Below are 22,831 nucleotides of genomic sequence, written 5' to 3' on the forward strand. Positions count from 1 at the left end.
GTCAATAGATTTTGGAAAAAGAAAAAGAATTACATTTAAAAGGAAAGTATGATGGATTCTACAATCAGACCTGGGCATTACCTCCCACCTGTCTAAGGATGTGATGGCCTTTTATACTTTTTATTTATTTATTTATTTTGATTTTTTTAAGGGCCTCATGTGTGGTATATGGAAGTTCCAGGCTAGGGGCCGAATACGCCACAGCCACAGCAACACAGGATCCGAGCTGCAAGAGCCACCCACACCACCGCTTTTGGCAATGCAAGAACCTAAACCCATTGAGTGACGCCAGGGATCGAACCCACGTCCTCATGAACTCTAGTAAAGTTCGTTACTGCTGAGCCACAATGGGAATTCTGTATATTATTTATAATAGTTGACTTTCCTCTAGCTATCATGAGGGGGCAAAACATATGACTTGGATCATTAAGGTCTCAAGAGATTTGACTATTGCCAGGCAGACGCCTGAAATTGAGGGACCTTTTACTTTAAGGCAATTTTTTTTTAATTCTTGGGGCTCTTTTAAAGAAAAACAATAAAAATCTATAATTAAAATTTATCATTTTTAACTAAGCTTTACAGCCGTAGAAAATAGCTAATTATTCACTGTGGGCAATATTGTTAGAAACCAGATTTGCTGATTAACAAATAAACTTACAAAATAGTTCCAAAAGGTTTTCTCATAAACCTGCTAAGAATTCATTTAGCCTCAGAAACCCCTCCAGATCTGCAAGTTACTCTGAGGCCTAACATAATCCCCTCAAACACATTCTTAAAATCCTTCAGCTTGCACTGGTAGTTATCAAATATATTTAAATATTTGGCAAGAAAATTATAATGTCAAAACTAATATAGCAAGTGCCCCCAAACACACAGTTTTCCAAGGAGATTTTGATGATTCATAAAGAAGTCTATGAAGGTTCTTTGATATTTAAACAATAGGGTTGCACTCTAATAGTGCTTTTTATAAAAATAAACTTGTCCAAGGATATAATAAAAATAACCTGTATAAACTAGCTGTATTTTTTTCTGAACGATAGGAAAAGCAAAGTTACCTGTACAAAATGTACATTTATTTCATGGCGTATTTATTCAATTTACAAAATAACTCATCATAGAATATTTTTTAAAATAACTGTACTTTGTTAGTACATTGAAAATAGACTCAATTTAGGAAAAATAATTTTAAAGTTCAACTTTTTAAGAATATAACTATTGTATGAAATTAAATATACATGATTATTTTAAACACTAATTTTCATCAAATTAGCTGCATATACATGTATATGTGTATAAATGTAAGTAAATAAGTATAAAGATGTGGAAATAACAATATTTGTATTATAATTCAACAGAAAAAATAAACTTTGGGATCTTTTAAATTTATGTGGCTATAGCACACATGGTTATTTATAGCTGCAGAACAAATTACTTCCTTCTGGTTTTCTTTTTAAAAATTAAAAAAGTAATTATAGTCGGGATATCTGAATATACGTAAAAATTGTAAACAGTACAGATGGAGTTATGTCACCCTTAACCATCACCTCTATTCCTATATTTTCCCTAAGGATACAAAGGTTTTTTTGTTCATTAGGCCACTTTGGTAGAGGAATTTCTTCTGTATGTACATATAGTGATACATAACTGTATATAGTTTTATTTTGCATGAATTTTAAAAATCATATGATAGGATATTTATTCTTCTGTGACGCTTTTGTCACTCAACAATATGTCCTGATAATCCTTTCATATTATTTACATAAATTGACCACATTCAGTCCAAATTGCACATAAGATTCCACTTTACAGCTGTATTTTTTCCTTCTTATTCTGATGAGAATTTTCTCCTTAAATGTTCTTGCTATCACAACCCACAATGCTGCAGCAGACATCACTGCATTTGCTTCTTCACCCATACATAACATGTGTTCCCCAGATAAAATCGTGAAGAGTGAAATTCATAGGTTAAAGGGAATCCATTCATTTATTTAATTTTAAAAGAATCAGAAAGACCCCATCAAAGTGACTGTATGGGAATTGGGTTTTCATCAGTTGCACAAAAAACACCCATTCCCTCACATTTCACTGTCTTAATATTATTAAGCTTTACATTTTCTTTTTATCAGTCTCAATGTGTTCTTTGGCATTTCCCTGGTTATTAACAGTGGTAACCATCCCTTGTGTGTTTGTCATCTGTGTGCTTTTACCACTCTGTGCATTGTCTGTTCACATTCTTTACTCATTTTTTTTCAGTTGGGTTGATTTACTCTTTCTTCATAATTTTTAGGAGTTTAAAAATACATTGCAGCTTTTTAAAAAGGTCTACACATAAAAAAATGCCAGAGAGGATCTGGAAAAAAGGGAACCCTTCTACACTGTTGGTGGGAATGTATATTGATACAATCACTAATGGAAAACAGAATGGAGGTTCCTCAGAAAACTAAGGATAGAACTACCATATGACCCAGAAACCCCACTCCTGGGCATATATCCAGACAAAACTACAATTCAAAAAGATACATGCATTCCTATGTTCATAGCAGCCAAGGCATGTAAACAACCTAAATGTCCATCAACATATGAATGGATAAAGAAGATGTGATACATATACACAATGGAATACTACTCGACCATTAAAAAGGAATGAAATAACACCATTTGTAGCCACATGGATGGACCTGGAGAATCTCATACTAAGTGTAGTAAGTCAGAAAAAGAAAGGCAAATACCATATGATATCACTTATACATGGAATCTAAAATATGACAGAAGTAAACCTATCTTTAACAAAGGAAACAGAGTCATGGACAAGGAAACATACTTATGGTTGCCAAGGGGGAAGGAGTTGGGGGAGGGATGGTGTGGGATGTTATGGGGTTATCAGATGTAAGCTATTATACATGGATGGGATAAACAACAAGGTTCTACTGTACAGCACAAAGAACTAAATTCAGTGTCCTAAAATAAACCATAATGGAAAAGTGTATATTTTTTAAAAAGCATACATACATATCTGTATATATGTGTGTGATATCTTTGCTGTACAATAGAAATTAATACAATAATGCAAATCAACTATACTTCAATAAAATATAAATTTTAAAATATATTTATTATTCCTAGTTTTAATCCTCTTCAGTTCTAAACAATGAAAACATACTATACCCCAATCTGTACTTGTCATGTAAATTTTTTAGTTTTGGGTTTTTTTTAATCATTTGTCTTACTGACATTTTCTTTAAATGTAGAATATAGAAAGAATATAGAAGTGTTTTCCATAATGGCATTTTCAATGTATGTCTTATTTACAAAGAACTAACCCATTCTAAGATGCTAAACACATTTTGCTGCAGTTCCTTTGAGAAGATTTATACATTTTTGTAAATGTAGACTTTTAATATATTTGGTATTTTATTTTATTTATGTGAATGTTAAGAAGTAGGTATCTAAGATTATTACTTTATTTTTTTCTAAAAGAATAGTCAATTGTCATAACACCATTTTTTCACTGCATGCAAAATATACATTTTCATGTATATACAAATCTGTGTCCAGGATTTCTATTACCTTTCACGGATTAGTTTTTTATGCATCAGTACTACTCTACATTAATTGACACAACTTTATCATATAGTGTAATATTTGGGGAAAAGGGAGCTATCACTATTTCCTATTTTCCAAGAGATCTTGGTTACACTTGTATTCATTCTCTTTTATATGAATTTAGAATTACATCCTCAAGTCACAGGAAAGATCATAATGGAATTTTGATTGAGATGAGATTAAATTTATGATTATGTTGAGAATAATTGACATTTTTCAATGTTGAGTCTTCTCATTAACCTGAATATCTCCTTCTCATTGGAGGTAGTCTTTTAAGAGTTTCTAGATTTATTTTTGCTATTTTCACATGTCAATACTATTCAGACCTTCCTTACCATCTTGAGCCAATTTGGGAAATTTGTTTTTCATATTGTATCATCCATTTCACCTAGGTTTTGAAATTTTATTTTGTTTTTGTATTCTGGCCACATCCCCAGCATGTGGAAGTTCCCCAGCCAGGGACTGAACCCACACCAGATCAGCAGCCCAAACTGCTTCAGAGACAATGCTAGATCCTTAACCCACTATGCCACAAGAGAATGAGGTTTTGAAATTTGTTGGCATAACATTACATCTCTGTATCAATTACATCTCTGTGATGCCCCCTAACATTGTTGCCCTGTACAAGCACAATTTCTTTTGAATCAGACATGCTAAAACATATGCTTATTTTATTGGTCTCTTCAGAGGACGAACACTTCATTTCATTCATTAATACTTATGATTTATTTTTTGTTGTTCTTGTTTTCATATCTCACTAATTTCTGCATCTACTGTTTACCTTTAGTTCTACTTTTTGGAATTTTTAAAAATATTTTTCTAGTTTATTTCATTGCTTTTTAGTTTGTTTATAGTCATATTTTCTCTATTTCTACTATGGGCTCCTGAAGTTATAAATTTCCCTTAGGCACATCTCATGGTTGCCATGTACAATATGCAATGGCATTTATTTATTATTTAATTTTCTCTGTAACTTTGGGTTTTGGATATGCAATTTAAAATTTGCAGAAAATTACAAAAATATTCCGAATAAGTTCATAATACTTCTTATCCAGATTTGCCTGTTTGCTGTTAACATTTTGCATCATTTCCTTTATTGTTCACTCATAAGTGTCCGTACATAATGTATATGTCTTATGTATACATATGTATATGTGTATGCATGTATTTTTTTCTAAACAGTTTGAAGGTAAAGGGCAGACATCCTGTCCCTACACTCCTAAGTACTTCTCACATAATCTTAATTGAATTTTCAAACTTTGAAATATAATGTTGATTCAATTTTATTATCTAATCCTAAGACCATATTCAATTATACTGTCTAATTTTTTTTTCTGGGCCAGGATGTAAACCAAGATTACTCATTTCATTCAGTTATTATGTTTCTCGAAATTCCATTAATCTAGAAAATCTTCTCAAGGTCTTTCACGATCTCGAAAAAAAATTTTTTGGCTGTACCCACAGTACAGAAAGTTCCTGGGCCAGAGATCACACCTGTGTCACAGCAGCATCCTGAGCCACCGCAGGGACAATACCAGATCCTTAACATGCTGCACCACAAGGGAACTCTGACCTTGAAAATTCTGAAGAATAAAGATCTGTAAACAAATATGAAACTCTAGTTTGTAGGTTTGTTTATCATAGATGTATGGATTGGCCATTCTGAAACTACTTCTTAAGCTTGAGGAGATTAGTGAAAATATCATGAATAAAGGGAGCCAGTTTTCTTACTGACAGAGGAAGGCGTTATAAATATGAGGAGGCAGAAGACTAGAATAAATTCTGGCCTCTGGAAGGGCCTAAAAGTAATGGCACCCCTAGAATAGTGAGCATGTCCAGTGCTTGGTTCCTGAATAGAGTTCCTCATGAAAGGAACCAGGGCTCCTAGGGAAGTGGCTGGTTCCAGAGCTGTGTCAGGAAAAGCACACAGTGGGTCTGTAATATCTTGGGCAAGAACGTAAAGAGGTGTTCAAAAAATGATGGAGTCATGTCAAAAAGACAGAGGAGCCATCTTGAAGTGTTTCCCAGTGGCCAAATTTAGAACAATTTTGAGGTCAAAATAAATAATTTTTAGGACAATTTACATTTTAGTAAACAAAATAAGAATTCATAAGTTTAGATAGATAGATAGACAGATAGATAGGCAGATATTAGGAAGGAGGGAAGGGAGAAAAGGAAGGAGGGAGGAGATGGGAAACCCTTCTTTGCAGTAAAATGCTCATTATTGCCAAGTTGTTTATACTTCGAATTTTATTTTTGTCTTAAATTCAAGAGTTCTTAGAAAGTATCATTTTAAATATCCAGTTGAATAGGTTTGGATGGTGAGGTGTGAGTCTGGTGACCATGACGGGAGTTGCTTATTACAATTAATTTCTGATTTTATTAAATTATAGTCAATGAATGTGGTCCAAAGGATACTTACTTTTTAAAATATGTTGAGGTACCATTTGTAGCAAAATGTATAATCAGTTTTGGTGAACCTTTTCCCAAGTTAAATTCTGTCATTTAAATATGCATTCCCTTAAGCTACAAAAGTATATGCAACTGCTAATATAACTCTCTTTATACATAAAACTATACATAACCAAAAAGAGAACTTACTTTTCTCACAATATAAGATCTACAGATCAGGCAGTCCACAGCTTATACTGTAATGTCACAATTTCATTAAAGCCCCAGACTCCATCCATCATAGAGTTATTCTGTTTCATTCTTCCTTATGGCTACTTCTGTTCCCAAGTTAGTTTCTTTTTCCAGTTCCAGACTCATATCATTCCCCAAATAAGAAGAGGAAAGAATGACACTTTGGCATCTCTATCAAAAAGGCTGAACACACTAAGAATTCCCAAGTAGCCATCTGAATGTATCTCAATGGCCAGCATCGTGGTGAGTGGCCACTCTACCCATAGGTGTGGAGCTTAGGTGAGAGATCTCAGCTTCAGAGACTGTGTGGGTAGCTGTCAAGCAGTGGGTGGGATCATATATTTTTGTTCCAGTGACCTTAAATGTGATTTTTCACCATCCCTTATTTTTTTCCTGCATGCTAAAACATAAATAAGAAATTATCCCCCGCCCCTACTAACGTGCTCCTTGGCACACGATAGGTCCCCACTAACTTTAACTGTCATTAGCCCCCACGCTCTTCCACAATTTCCTCAGGAAACTTGAAGAAAATGTCATAATGGAAACTTTGAAAAGGAAGTCCAAGTTCATTTTCCAGTATGAACATTCTGTGAGCCATTTTTTTTTTTTTTTGGAATGACCACTCCTATGGATGTGTCTAAACAGGGGTCCTTTAGGACTATGCAGGGGGCACCACTCCTTTGCTATATTTTGTCCTCTTCCTATCACACTCAGTCTAACAAAAACAACAGCAAAAAAGAGAGAGAGAGGAGAGAGGGAAAAAAAGCCCTTATCTGCACAGTTGTGATGAATAGACTTGATTGGGCTCTCACACAGCAGGCAGGTGATGGCCATTGCCTGTCTATTTCAGGACTAAACTTTAGACTGGCCACAGGTGTTTTTCCTTTTTTGGCTCTGCGGCCCTGCCATCATTAAGTTTGCCTGAAGCAGCAGACAGCTTCTGGGAGACCAAGATGGGGGGGGGAGGCAGGGTGCAGAGACAATCCAGCTGACATTTTAAGCAGGAAATGCAACCATCTGAATGTAAAGAAGATAAACCCTGTCTCTATACGGACTGTTCACTCAGGGGAAATTGAGGTAAAATGTCACAGGATTCAGAGCACAGGGATTCCAGAGCATTGCTTCTGAGATCACTCTTGCTCTTGCCGTTTCATTCCTAGGAGTTCCTTCTTCTTACCCAGAAATAGAAGCTCTAAGATACTAATAGAAATTTGTAATTTGGTGAAAATGCTTTTTTCTTTATTATATTTAATAATTATTTTCTGATATGTATTTAGCCTAACAATACATAACAAATACAAAGTGAACACTGTGGAGTTTCTCATGTGTATAGGTAGACTCTATTACTGAATATAGTTAATATCCCAGAAGTATGATTTCTAGGATGTTGGAGAAGACAACTTGCCTCCTCTTCTCAACTCTCACCCCCAGAAATGTCTCATCTGTTAACTGGTGCTCCAACTGCCTAACCAGGAGGAAAATGTTCCAAACTTGAGTTCAAGCTTGACATACAAGATCACACACAAAGTGACTGCATGGAGGTCTCACTGTGGCTCAGAGGAAATGAATCTGACTAGTGTCCATGAGAACACAGGTTCAATACCTGGCCTCGATCAGTGTGTTAAGGGTCCAGCACTGCTGTGAGCTGCAGTGTAGGTTGCAGATGCGGCTCAGATCCCATGTTGCTGTGGCTAAGGCTTAAGACAGCAGAGGTAGCTCCAATTTGACCCCTAGCCTGGGAACTTCCATATGCCACGGGTACGGCCCTAAAAAATAAAAAATAAAAAAGTGACTGCATTATCTTAAACATGTACTAGAACATACATGAATGACACAGTAGCCCAAAATCAGGTTTTGCTAATAGTTCATCTCTAGAATTAGAAAGAACAAGATGATATAGCAGAAGTAACAATTGTGAACCCAATTATCACTAAGAATTTTACATGACTCTGGACTTTTTAAAAAATCCCAATGAGTTTGTAAACTTCACCCCGAAGTATCTATGAGTAAATATATGCAAAATGCACATTGCGTTTCTGAATATGAAGATTTTAAACCAGAAGAGGAAAAATTATGTGAATAAGATGAACACCATTGCTTACATAATTCCTAAATATAGCTTAAAAGTACAGATTCAGAGACTTTTTAAAATATAGGCATCATGGTGAAAGTTAGTAGTTTTGTTTGCTTAATTTTGTTTTTGCTTTTTAAACTGAGTAGATGGATTCTTTTGAAGTTCTTAAAAATCAATTCTGGGGCACACAGAAACACAATTCTAAATGATAGCTTTTCTATTTAAGATGACCTTAAAATTTTATGAGAGCCCAATCATTTATTTTGTGATTGAAATGTGTTTTTAAGAAAATCATAAAACATTGTTTGTGCTGATATTTCTGTACTTTAAGGGAATAAAATGATGCTCTCAAACATTAGAACAAATACTTTTCAGAGATCAGTCCAGAAAATTGTCAGCATGGCCAAAGTCAGAGCTGAGAGATTTGTCTTCCAGGTTCCTGTTCTAATCTGCTGGATGGTATTCTTTTTTAGTTATCACATAAAACCATCCATGTAGCTCCAGAGAAAGGATCATTTTTTTAATCAAATGAGCCAGGGACATTCTGGCAGCCATTTTCTAAATTACTCCCAAGACTCTGCTACTGCTAGGTCATTCACCTCCACCCTATCCCCAATGGCAAACTGACTTCAAATCATATACATATTGCTCTTATGGAAGCAATAGGTCTAGTTTACATGACTACAGGTTACAATAGAACTAGTGATGTTTACATGACTGTGTACATTTGCATGTGTTGTTTCTTTTACAGAGCTAATGCTCTGGGGTGGGGGGGCACTCAAAAATGTAAATTGCTTAGTCTACTCAGATGCTGCTGAAGGACCAACACATTTGGAACCTGGGATGGGTTTTCTCAAGCTGGAATCACTTAAGGATGCTCTAGGGGAAACCTGGATGCTGATCGGCTGCAGTGCACAGTATTGGACTTGCATGTAAAATCATTGCTTGGAGGAGCTAATGATGATAAACAGTCATTGACTTTGAGTTTCATCCCAGAATGTGTGTGCTGGGCTCATGGATAATGGAGAAGGATTAGACAGTTCAAGTATGCATTCCAATGGGCACACATGCAGGCTTAGCCTATTAGGAGACAATGTCCTAGTACTGTTTGTCACTCTGAGACTTTCAAGGATGGACAAGACAGGCATATTTTTTGGAGCTTTAAATGCTCACATTTGTGAATTATATGAGTATACAATTCTGTCACTTTGAATGGACTAAGAATAAAACTAAACTGAAACAAGCCATGGTTATAAATTAGCTATCTCTTTTTTTTTAACATAGTAATAGGGATATAAGAGAAATGTCTCTATTTCCATTTCTCCATTAATAGTTTTGCAAGAGTATAATTCTCATGATGAGCAGTTTCTATGGTGCGAACAGGAGGAACACTCAAAATTATGGGTAAATCAAGCATGTTTATTAAAGAAACCTGGTTGAAGCTGATGCTGCTCAAGGCACAGTGCCTGACTCTAGGACACAGTGGAGAAAGGGGTCCTACCTGCCTCCAGAGCTGAGAATCTATCAGGCAAGGCAGTAAACATGGACATAAACTAAAGGGTGTAGAGTAAGAATCAGTAAGTTCAATGAAAGTTCAGAAAAAAAAGATATGGGTGTTGAAAGTAAACAGAGGGCAGCCACTGGCAATCAGGGAAGACCTCCTAGCAGAAGTGAGATGAGGCTATTGCTTCAAAGAATGGTTGGGATTAGAGTATATAGAGATGAGAGAGAGAGATAGGGGGAGAGAGAGAGGGAGGAGAACCAGATGAAGCTATAACCCATTTCCTGAGATAGCCTCTAAAAGTAAGTCACTAAGATCAAGACCAGTCCTAGATGGAGATACTGAGGCAATCAAAAGCTTGCAGAGACAGGAGGAAAAACAGCAGAGCTTTGGAAACAGAGATCTTCAGTTTGACTGGTACTTTTATTACCAAGCTTGTTTAGGATGCCTGGCGAAATGTATCTCATTGTGAGAATATTTTTCACCTATTTGACATATAGGATATTCACGCCTTAGTAAGAGAGAGCAAGTGGTATGGAGACCCTACAGAGCAGCATAGTTAGTGATGGAGAAGGAAGTTAGTGTTTGCTTAGGTGGAGGGTGATTGAAGTAATGGCTTATACATCCCAAGAAAACCTTCTCAGAATGTAAGTTTGTTGAGTGTGTGGCATGCTTTGTGTGGTACCTTTCCTTTGTTGGATAAATTCTTTTGGCCTCTAGATTTTATTATCAATTATTCTTTTAAAATATTCATTTCAGGTAACACATTTGTTCTTTTGTTGGCTTTCTCTGGGATTCTATGGGTCATTTTCAGAACAACATGTTTGCCTTTAAAGATTTGGCAACCAATGCTGTCTCCTTCATGAACTCTTCCCTGCAAATGTCTATCATATTGCTCATCAAACAAGAATATAATCCTTTTTAGCTTGTCTGCTTCATCCCTGCTCCTACCCTGAAAGTGGCACTTACTCATCCCCAATATCACACAGGAAGTTCTCAAATAACATTGTTGATTGGCAGAGGGAGAGAAATAAAAAATAAATGATTAAGGGGATTTATTTTTAAATTGCTATAGTATTTGTGATTTTATTATGAGCCATGTGTGAATATGTTAATTCCATTTCCCTTTCTATAAAGTGGGTTGATTTGACTCATCAACTCTTCTTAAGGAAATAGATATCTACAGAGTATGCGTCACGTGTTCACCTAACAAGGCCACCTACCACACTGGGCTTTAGAATCAGTGTACTGAGTGTGTGACCCCATTCCAATGCTTTACCCAGGGCTGTGTAAAAGTATCTACTTCCATGGCTTGGAGTTCTGGTGTGTAGGGAGTGGGGAAAATGGTTGTGGGTGCAAATACAGTCTGATTTGGACAGTAAAATGCCCACTGTTTCAGAAGAATTTCTGACATTTTCAAAGTCAATTTTGATTTATTCTCTTTCTAGAATTCACTTTCTCATCCCCACTCTCCTCCCCTTTGGTTTTTGTGATCATTATGATTCTTGGTGTCTTCTTGACTCTTCAATACTGCTGACGGTCTACAATTTCATCCTCCACTTTCTGAGTATCAATTTTTTTTATAGTAGCCTATAAACTCCCTCGTTAATCAGATAGTGTAAAATCCAATTAGAGACATTAGAATCTAGAAATACAAGTGTTAAGGAATGTATTTCTTGATTGACAAGGAAGCCAAATAGACCCATCTATTTAGAATCTTAGCAACAATTAGCTGCCTTAGTTTCATTTATTGTGACATAAAAAATCTGGTTTATTGAGAGCTCTATTGAAGAAGATTTCTATGATATGCACCATGAGAAAATATCTTCAAACTAAAATGATTGTTTTGCTGTAATAAATTGAACCATATGTACACTATGTTATTCAATCTTTTTTCTTCAAGGCATAAATTGATATTAAAGAACATTTAAGTCATAACACATGGTTATCCAGGCATGAACGAGGCAATAACCCATATAAGTTGTCAAGGTGAAGCCAAAGCATTTATTAGAGGTTTGTGTTGTTTTTGAAAAGTGCATGGTTGGATAAACATGGATTAGTGCTATTATGCTGCTACGATGACTCAAGTGTGTTTTTACAGTGTCAGTAATTTTTATGTTTAAAAATCACTGGTGCAGTATATTAGCTATAATTTATGTTTATCATCTTGTGTACTCTAATAGGTTTCAACAAACCATTTAACACTTCAGCTTGTGCATATACATTACTTAATAGGTATTTATCTTAAAAAAGAGATACTTAACGGGACTTTCAAAGCTTGCAACTGCGTGCTAAGAGAGAATACTGCAGTATGTCACATTAACTTTATTTTCCCTGTTTGCAGTTAACTTTGAACATTCTGGCCACTTGCTTCTTTGTTCAATGTGCCACTGAATGACACAAGAAGAATATAGTCTGTTAGTGTCCTTGTCAGCAGGAATGACATCAAGTTCTCCCAGCACCGAGTGTCCGTCACACTTGCTAAGTAGGGTGGCTGCAGGATAATAGCCAACACAGCTGAAAATATGACAAAGGTCCAGCCATCAGTCGCCACATTGGGGTGCCCTTTCAGAGGGGCTAGCTTACTTTGGACTGTATCTGTATCTACAAGGAGTTCCATGAACTATGTGACCTAGACTCTCATTTTAGAAGAGTCTCTCAAAGAATCCTAGGGGCCGAGTATATGGGAAGAGGGATGGTGTGAATCAGTGGGATTTCCCAGTCACGGGAGGATTGTTGCAGCACAAGAGGGAACTTCATTTATCATGACACTATTGATTCTTCCAGATAGTGCTATGCTTATTGTTTTTGCTGCCATGATGACCTATTTCTCTTTTGGATATTCTAGGTAGATGAATTACCAGTGTTTAGTCTTTTCATAAAGGAGATTGATTCAGTGATGCACTGATATGGTTTTGGTCTTTTTTTTTTTTTTAGTTAACTATTTTTGGCTTACTGACAGTCATGACAGACATAGATTTGGAAGGGAAATGCTCATGAAACTCTAGCTGCTACTTAAATAAATGATGCCACTTTATTCATTTGTGACATGGCTGAATAAGAGTTTGGAATTCTGAAATTATGAATATACTGATCCACTCAGTAATAAATTTTTAGAAAGAGACTATAAATTCTCTTGAGTCAATCAAGCACATCAGTTGGCTGAGTTAGCAAACAGGGAGGATTTATTATTCACCAGGGACGAATCAACCAAGATGGGCTCTTTAGTATTGCAAACTACCCTTTCCCTTATAAAACTAGTGGTGATACTTTGACATCTTATCAGAGAGAACTGTTCTAACTTGATAATTCTTTTCTATATCTTTTCAGTAGTGGCAACCTCCGCTAACTGGACCCAAAACTGTTTCCTCAATATTTTAAACTTCACTATTTTCAAGAAAACCTCAAAATTATATGTTAAACACCATGGACAATTCATTTGAAAATGCACATGGTGTGTGTTTTCAATGAAGAGAATTAGAGGGAGCATGACAGAATAATGTGAGAAAAAGAATATCCATCTATCTATCTATCTATCTATCTATCTATCTATCTATATAAATTGACAGAACATTGTAAATCATTTCAAACAAATCAAGAAAAATAATGATCTGGATCAAAACTTCTAACAGAACTTTCCAGAATGATGTACATCTTTCTGGAATGATGTATCTTCTATGTCTGAGCTATCTAATAAATTAGCCACTGGCCACATGTAGCTGTTGAACACTCAAATGATCAACCTGAAATGCGAGTGCGACTGAACAACTGAATTTTCAATGTATTTAATTTTAATTTTGATGTAAATAACCACAGGTGGCTCGTGATCACCCTGTTAGTGCAGGGAAGTGAGCCCTTTTAAGAAAAAGCTTGAAGAACTACTTACCTGCGGTGGTCCTAGATTAGAGGGACAGAAGTGGGATGGAGATGGACAGGTGCCCTCTTTCAAAAGGCAGTTTAGGACAAAGCAGAAAATGTAAGAATGGAGAGGGGAGCATATAGACTTTGAAATATGAATAGCAAGAGGTCTTATTATAAGCGTAAAGTTATCCACACATGAAATTTAGCAGCTTTACAAGTGAGTAAAGATAGAATTGCATTTTATGAAACATGAAACAGATGAAATATTTTAAAACATATATTTAATATACTTAGAAGTTAGAGGGCATAGTAATAGTATTTTAAAGTATTTAGGTGTCATTATGGGATTATGTTATAGTGATCCTTTTCCCTCTCCTCTCTCTTTCTAGTCAATCCTCCCTACAAGTACCAAGGTCATGTTGCTCACCTGCCTATAAGTCTTCAAGAATGCTACAGACAATGTTTTTATCTCCTGACAATTTGCAGGCTGAAATTCTACCCTCAGTGTGATGGTATTAGGAGGTGGGGCCCTTGGGGGGTAATTAAGTCATGAGGAAGGATCCTCCATGAATGCGATGAGTACCCTTATAAGAGGAGACACAGATAGCTTGCATTTCCTCTCTCTCTCTGTTCTCTGCCACATGAGGCTCCAACCAGAAGACAATAGTCTGACAACCAGGAAAAGGACCTTCACCAGATACTGGATCTGCTTAGCACATTGATCAGCCTCCAGAACTACAAGAACTTTAAGCCACAGCTTATGGTGTTGTGTTACAGCAACCTAAGACAAAGAGCTTCTCATCACCTCTTAGTTACTGCCCAAGATGTTGAGTGCACCACACATGCTACTTCCTCACCCCTCCTTTCCTGTCTTTCAAGCCCTGACTCCTGACATGCCCTGTTGCAATCTTTACTGAGCTACAGCATCCCCGTTCTTGGCTCTTCATCTCTGTACATATTGTCTGTATAATGGCCTCCTCATTTTACTTATCCTTAAAGGCTCACCTCCAAATTACTTCTTCTGTGAGTTCTTCTCCACCATATCACCCCTAAAAAGAACCAGTCACCTCTCCACTGATTGTCTTAAGACACATCCATGAATGACATTGAATTCTTTTTTGGTTTGTTTTTGTTTTTTTCAGGGCCAAATCTGCAGCCTAGGCATCAAATTGGAACTGCAGCTGCCGACTGACACCACAGCCACAACAGTGCAGGATCTGAGTTGCATTTGCGATCTATACTACAGCTCATAGCAATGCTGGATCCTTAACTCACTGAGCAAGGCCAGGGATTGAACCCATATCCTCATAGATACAGGTCAGGTTCGTAACCCACTGAGCCACAATGGGAACTTCCCATTATCATTTTTCTTAGCTAGCCATGTCTGATGTAAGCCTAGCTGGGCCTCTGCTATGACTTAGACATATTACGCTTGGCGGAAACCAACAGAGGAAATGTCTTTACAACTTTGAGAAATTGAATATTCTTCTAATATAGACCTGTATACCAACCTCAAACTTTAATTTTAACTAAGGAAATCCTAACATGTCATATTATTAGAGAGAATTATTTTCAGACCACCAATACAATAATCCCAAATAAATGAATTAGTGAAGAGACTTGTTAGGCAGTTAATTTATACAAATATTCTTACTTTATGGTATTTGTGGTATTTTCAGTGTTTTAAAATATTATATCATGACTGTTTTCTCTTTATAAATAAATCTTCACATTTGTACTAAATTTTGTATTTGTAACTTTGTGTTCTTTTCTGTTAAAAAGCATTGCCAAAATTGTGTAAACTTCAGGTATTGAAAAGATACACCAAAATGTTGATCTTACCCAAGTGCAAAATGCAGAATCAGAATTGGTGTTCTCTGGAAAAAGACAAAAGTCAAGCCTTGGTATAAATTTGGGTAAGTCAAATTTAACCTCCTTGTGTCTCCATATTATTGCTACAAAATGAAAGATTAGGATAATTCTATGGCCTTCCAACTTTAAATTCTATGATTTCCTTAAGCCTAACAAAAATCAAAAACTCTGTGATTAACTAGTTCATACCAATGAGATGCATGGTGCTTTTCAAAGAGTCCTATGTTTGTAACATCAGGGAAATATTCAACTTCCTCCTTCAAGTCACCTTTTACGAACACAGAGAAAGAAAAAGCCAGAATATTAGATGTCTGGTTGCAGGGAATGTTGGTAAATCTGTATCGAAAGAACTTAACTTTGGTCAGTGTGACAGGTCTTTAGCAAGGCTTAAATAAACTGTTGATTGTGTTCATTCAACAATCATTTATATATTTAACTTTTTCACATCTCAGGAACGATGTTAGCAAAAAAAATGGCAAGCAAAAAAAAAAAAAAAAAAAAAAACACAAAACAATGCCTGCCCCCAAGACCATACAGGGTAGTGAGTAAGACAGATAAGTAAGCCAAGAACAACCCATCTGAAAAGATCCATGGACAGAAAGGCATATTAAAAGTGTGGTAAATCTAGCTAGGTAAAGCATTGTGTTGAGACAGGTGGGGTAGGATTGAGGACAAATTTCAAGAAGAGTCTCTAGTGTATAGAGAGGCATGAACCTGAGAAAAAATGTATAACATATTAGAATCTAAGAAGAAATAGGTCTTCATAGGTTATCTTTAATAGCTACCATCTTCCAGGCAGGTAAAGCAGGTGAGGGTAACACAACTGGGCGTGATGTATGGGGACTGTGCTGAGCTGAGGGCAGGTGTTCTCCCTGAGAGAGGAGGTGAGCACCCAGCTCATCCACAGCTTGGGGAAGGCAGACCTGCTGTTACTACAAGGCTTTTACCACATCTATTTTTTTTACTTTTTTTTCTTTTTAAGGCCACACCTGTGGCATAAGGGAGTTCCCAGGCTAGGGGCTGACTTGGAGCTGCAGCTATTGGCCTATACCTCAGCCACAGCAACACCAGATCTAGGCCACATCTGCAAACTACACCACAGCTCACGTCAATGCCAGACCCTTAACCCACTGAGTGAAGCCAGGGATTGAACCCACATTCTCATGGATATTAGGTTCTTAACCTGCTAAGCCACAAGTGGCATTCCAACATCTATTTTTTTACTTTTTTTTTTTTTTTTTTTTTTTTTGCTTTTTAGGGCCACACCCAGAGCATATAAAGGTTCCCAGGCTAGGGATCAAACTGGAGCTACAGCTGCCAGCCACAGCCACAGCCACAGCAATGCTAGATCCAATCAGCATCTGCGACCTACACACATCTCAAGGCAATGCCGGATCCTTAACCCACTGAGCAAGACCAGAGATCAAACCCTCAACCCCATGGTTCCTAGTTGAATTAATTTCCACCCCACCATAATGGGAACCCCAACATTTGCTTTTTTAAATTGAGGTATATTTGATTTGCAATGATTAAAGTGTACAGCAAAGTGATTAATTTACATATATACACACACACACACAAATATATACACGTATACACACACATATATATATGATCTCATTTTTCAGATTCTCTTCCATTATAGATTATTACAAGTTATTGAGAATAGTTCCCTGTGCTATACAGTAGGTCCTTTTTAATTACCCGGTTCCTATTTTATATATACTACTGTGCATATATTAGTCCCAAAACTCCTAATTTATCCCCTCATCCTCTTTAGCAGCTTGAGTTTGTTTTCTGTCTATGAGTCTATTTCCGTTTTGTAAATAAGTTCATTTGCATCATATTTTAGATTCCACATATAAGTGATATTATATGATATTTGTCTCTCTCTGACTTAATTCACATAGTACAATAATCCTAAATCCATTCATGGTGCTGAAAATGGCATTATTTCATTCTTTTTAATGGCTGAGTAATATTCCATTGTATGTACATACCACATCTTTATCCATTCCTTTGTTGATGGACATTTAGGTTGCTTCCACATCTTGGCTATTGTAAATAGTGCTGCTATGAACATTTGGGTACAAGCATCTTTTCAAATTAGAGTTTTTGTCTTTTCTGGATATATGCCCAGGAGTAGGATTGCTGGATAATACAGTAACTCTATTTCTGTTTTTTGCAGGAACCTCCATACTGTTCTCCACAGTGGCTGCACCAGTTTACTTTCCCACCAACAGTGTAGGAGAGTACCCTTTTCTCCTCACCCTCTTACCACATCTATTGTAAAGAGTGATCACTCGAGCATGTGATAAAGACAAGAATACAAGATAATATAGAAACAAATATAATAAGTAGATGCTAACAAATTTCAGTTTACTGCTCTGAGCAGCATGACATGTTTCAAGCCTATTATGTTATAAAAAGCCTAAGGAATTTATTATTTTATTATAATTACTATCAATATTATTGCCTTACTAAAGGAGTTCTATTTCCTTATCTCCTTTCTTAAAATATCCCTATAGGAATTTAAAGGGTTTTTTTTTAATTAATGATGAAAAATTGTCAACACACAAAAATAGTGAGAATACACAATTGCTGATGCCTACTACCCAGCTTCAACAATTATTACCAATCCATCTCCTCCTTCTTCAAATCCCAGACACTACATTCCTTCACCCATGAAAACATCAATATTTTTTCAAGAGATAAGAATTTTTTAACCACTACCACCCTGAAAAGTATTTCATAATTCCTCATTTTCATCTAACACCCGGTATCTGTTAAACCTTTCCTGATCGTTTAAAAAGTCTTTTTTATTTTTTAGCCTGAGTCCAAACCAAGATCCAAACTAGGATCCAAATCAGGTTCACACAGGTTCCATTTTAAAGCTCCCATGAAAAATGACTTTGCAGCAAAGTTTCTCACTTTAAAGAAAGTGGGATGCCCTCAACAACAAACATGGGAAGTGGACTGTAGGTAATGTCTAGCTAACAGCTTTCTCTCTGGAGACACTCTGCCTGGTTCAAATCCAGGCTCTACTAATTACTGCTGTGTGACTTTGCATTTATTCACTTGCTTAAATTCCTTCATCTGTAAAATGGGGAGGAAACAGTCTCCATAAAATCCCTACCAGGAATAAATTAAATGAACTTTTATTTGACCATTTAGAATATGCCTAGTATAAGGTGAGCTTTTTTAAAGGGTTCCTTAAATAATAAGTAAATAAATTCAACTTTGACCCATAGCATAGTTAAAATGAATGAGTTGCCTAGGAATGGTCAGAATGATTCCACTTTAGCCCAGAAATTGTCTATAATGCTTGATTTTGAATTCTGTCTATAATGCTTTTTTTCCCATAGAAAAACACTTCTTTTTTCTTAATGGAAGCTATGGCAGAACCCAGGAATCATACACTCAAGGCTGTGGAGAGCACCTTGTGTATTCCCGTGAGGTTGACTTTCCTTTGGGTGTAGCCATCAGGCGGTGCAGGCAGGAGACCCGAGGATGGAAGGACACGAAGGTCTCCCTGTGCCTCTCGCTACTCTGCCAGGCTCGCCATTGGCGGCGATGATTCCTCCGCTGAGGCTCGTGATGCTTCTCAGGAAGCCCGCTGAAACAGACGGTCTTAGAAACTGCATCCTGTACCGTCCCCTTCAAGTCAAGTGATTACCGTCTCCTCTTTTCCAACAGTAGGTTTTGCCTCATAGTATCCAAAGTCCTGATAGAGAATAGCTACATTTAGGGGGATCTTACCTGATGCCGGGGCACTCCCCTAAGGGATTTTTTTTTTTCTTTCAACACTCACTGAATTCCTACCATAACCCTGCTTGTGGTAAACTAAGGCTTCATGAAGTTCATTGTCTCACATTGTGAATGGAACTGGCTTCTGGTAAGAGCACAGACTCTAGAATCTGACTGCCTGGCTCTAAACGCTGCCCCTTCCACCTGTGAGCTCATGGTCCTGAGCACATTTCTATTGGTCAGTCTCCTCACCTATAAAAGGGATAAAAATAGTACTTCAGAAGGTAGTTGTGAAGATGAAATGTGCTAATATATGTAACACACTTGGAGAATATGGCTTATAGGAGATGCCTGTGTGTGTTTGCTATCAATATAAATCCAAAGCCCATCCATTTACTGCATTATACTCACCTCCTATCAGAAAGCATACACATTTTCTTTAGAGTGGAAGATCCCTGCCCATCACTTTTAAATAACCTGTATGGTGTTCTCTATTTTATGCAGTGGATTGGCTCTCATTTAAACACAATGCTTTTATGTTTAAAAAGCAAAACAGGATACTCTGTTATTTTTTCATTGCCAGAAAGGCAAGTATAGATAGTATCACAGAAAAAGTTGTAGAAGCTCCCCTGTTGGTGTACTGAACGAATTATAGGAACACAGATAATCTTAAAGACGGAAGGCCTCTGACCATCTCATTTACATACAGAGAAACTTGGAAATTTGGCTACAGTCTCACTGTTGTTCTATTATAAGAAAAAAAGGGGTTCTTTGTGGACATTAGCGTGTTTAGGATATAGATAAAAATCTGCCTTGGATGACAAGGAGAGTGAAGCTCAAATTTGAAGCCTCTTACCAGACCTGAGTACATAATTGAAGAAACAGTCATAGACTCTGTGTTCTTTAAAGGCAAAGGAAGCCAGCAAGCTGAAGAAAGCATGTGAAGAACTGGGTCAAGCAGTTTCAGATACAGAGAACCATGGAGAAATGTTCTGCCCACCACCTTCAGCTCTCCTTATCTCTACTGTCACACCAAAATAACCCTGTGATATGTAACAGACAATACTGATACAGGAACCTAAATTCCATATCTTGCCCTCTTAATCCAAGATAGCAAAACATAACTATCTAAACCAATTAAGAAAGAGTCTTGGAGTTCCCATAGTGGCTCAGTGGTTAACGAACACGATGAGTATCCAGGAGGATGCAGGTTTGATCCTGGGTTTGCTCAGTGGGTTAAGGATCCAGCATTGCCATGAACTGTGGCGTAGGTCGCAGACTCAGCTCAGATCCAGCATTGCTGTAGCTGTGATATAGGCCAGCAGCTACAGCTCTGATTTGATCCCTAGCGTGGGAACCTCCATATGCCGCAGGTATGGCCCTAAAAAGACAAAAAAGAAAAAAGAAAAGAGTCTTAAAATTCATCGTTATTGTCTTAAAACTATGGTTAACTAGATAAACTCCACATTGTTCTTTATTGTGTATTATGTAAACTGGTCTTCAGAACCATTTCTGAACAAGTAGTTAAATGAAGAAAATCTGCTAGTGTTTTACTACTTTATGTCTCTTAAAATGCAAGTGTTCTTAGCAAATAGATAGCCGTCATAGTGATTATCGATCATTTTTACCTTTATTCCCACTTTGCTTATTTAAACATTCATCCAGGCAATTATTCACTTGACACTCAGTGTGTCTGGCGCTTGCTAAGCATCAAGTATGCAAAGGCAGTTACGTAAGACTTGGTAGCTGTCTGCAAAATGCCTACCAGCTGCAGACCTAGAGATTATTATACTAAGTGAAGTAAGTTACTCATATGCAAAATCTAAAATATGACATAGATGAACTTATTTACAAAACAGAAACAGACTCACAGACATAGAAAACAAACTTAATGGTTAACAAAGAGGGAAGAGGGGGAGGGATAAATTAAGAGATGGAGATTCACATATATACTCCTATATATAAAATAGATAATCAGCAAGAACCTACTGTATAGCACAGGGAACTATAGTCAATATCCTATAATAAACCATCATGGAAAAGAAAAAGATAGTCACAGGCTAAAAAGGGGAACAATTCCAAAACAATAAGCATGCTAATAACTTAGGTGTGCCAGGACTGAAACGTCATGGTCGGAATGAGCAGGGCCATAGATATAGAAACATACAACTTCCCCTCATGGTAAAGGCAAAGGCCTGGAGAGTTGACAAGTCACAGAGTAAACCTCAGGTAGGGAAGGCTGAATGGGAGCAGAGTTCGACCGCATGAATTTGGAGTGCCAGCATGACATCTTGATGGCAATGTCAGGTCAGCTGCTGGACACAAGGGTTTAGAATTCAGAAGGGAATTCCAGCCTGGATACTGGGGAGTTAAAAGCACCCAGGGAGGTCCTCAAACCAGGGGTGTGGAGAGATTCTTCAGGGAGAGCTCTTCCTCAAGAGAACATGGGGAGACATCACCCATGAGAGCCAAGACCATAAAAATGTGTCTGTGTTGCCAGAACACCATTAAAATCCTTTCCTAAGAGCTAATTTTGAAAGAGAATATGCAATGGAATACTACTCAGGCATAAAAAAGAACAAAGCAAGGCCATTTGCAGCAAAAATGGATGGCACTAAAGACTCTCATACAAAGTGCAGTAAGTCAGAAAGAGAAAGAAAAATACCGTATGATATCACTTATAGCTGGAATCTAGTATATGGCCCAAATAAAACTTTCCACAGAAAAGAAACTCATGGACTTGGAGAACAGACTTGCGGTTGCCAAGGGGGAGGGGGATGGACTGGGAATCTGGGGTTAATAGATGCAAACTACTGCATTTGGAATGGATAAGCAATGAAATCCTGCTGTATAGCGCTGGGAACTGTATCTAGTCACTTGTGATGGAACATGATGGAGGATAATGTGAGAAAAAGACTGTATACGTGTACGTGTGACAGGGTCACTTTTCTGTAGTAGAAAATTGAGAGAACACTGTATTCCAACTATAATGAAAAAAATAAAAATCATTTTTTAAAAAAGAAAGAGCATCATCCATATAAGGAAGCAATGGAGATGCTGCGGGGGTGGGGGGCACTATCTTATTCTTTGTGTGTTTTCTAAGTAAATAGAAAAGCAGAAACTTGAACCTATAATTCACAGCCCATTCTGTATCTCCATGAGAACCACAGGCTGGGGACTCAGAAAAAATTCTAGATACAGCATATTCTTGGCTGTTAGAGGCAGAATAAGAGGTTTTGTGAACTTAAAGATGGGTTTGAGGCTCTCTGTGGTAAAGTGATTTGTAAATATATAGATTAAGTTTCCCCACAAAGTTAGGCTGGAAACCAGGAATGAAAGTATTTACTAAAAATGCTGAGGCACAATTACCTTGGAAAGGAAAGGGGTGTTATTTACCTACATAAATATGGCTCCAGGTTTGACTCTTATTACAGGCAGCTGGTAAAGAAGGTGTGTAACAGGTAATAAAGTATCTGGAGGACAACACCTTTGATGAGCTGTCTCCCATTTAGCATCCCCTGATCTCACCT

Source organism: Sus scrofa, chromosome 13 (genome assembly GCF_000003025.6).
Source record: "Sus scrofa isolate TJ Tabasco breed Duroc chromosome 13, Sscrofa11.1, whole genome shotgun sequence".
Classification (NCBI taxonomy): Eukaryota; Metazoa; Chordata; class Mammalia; order Artiodactyla; family Suidae; genus Sus; species Sus scrofa.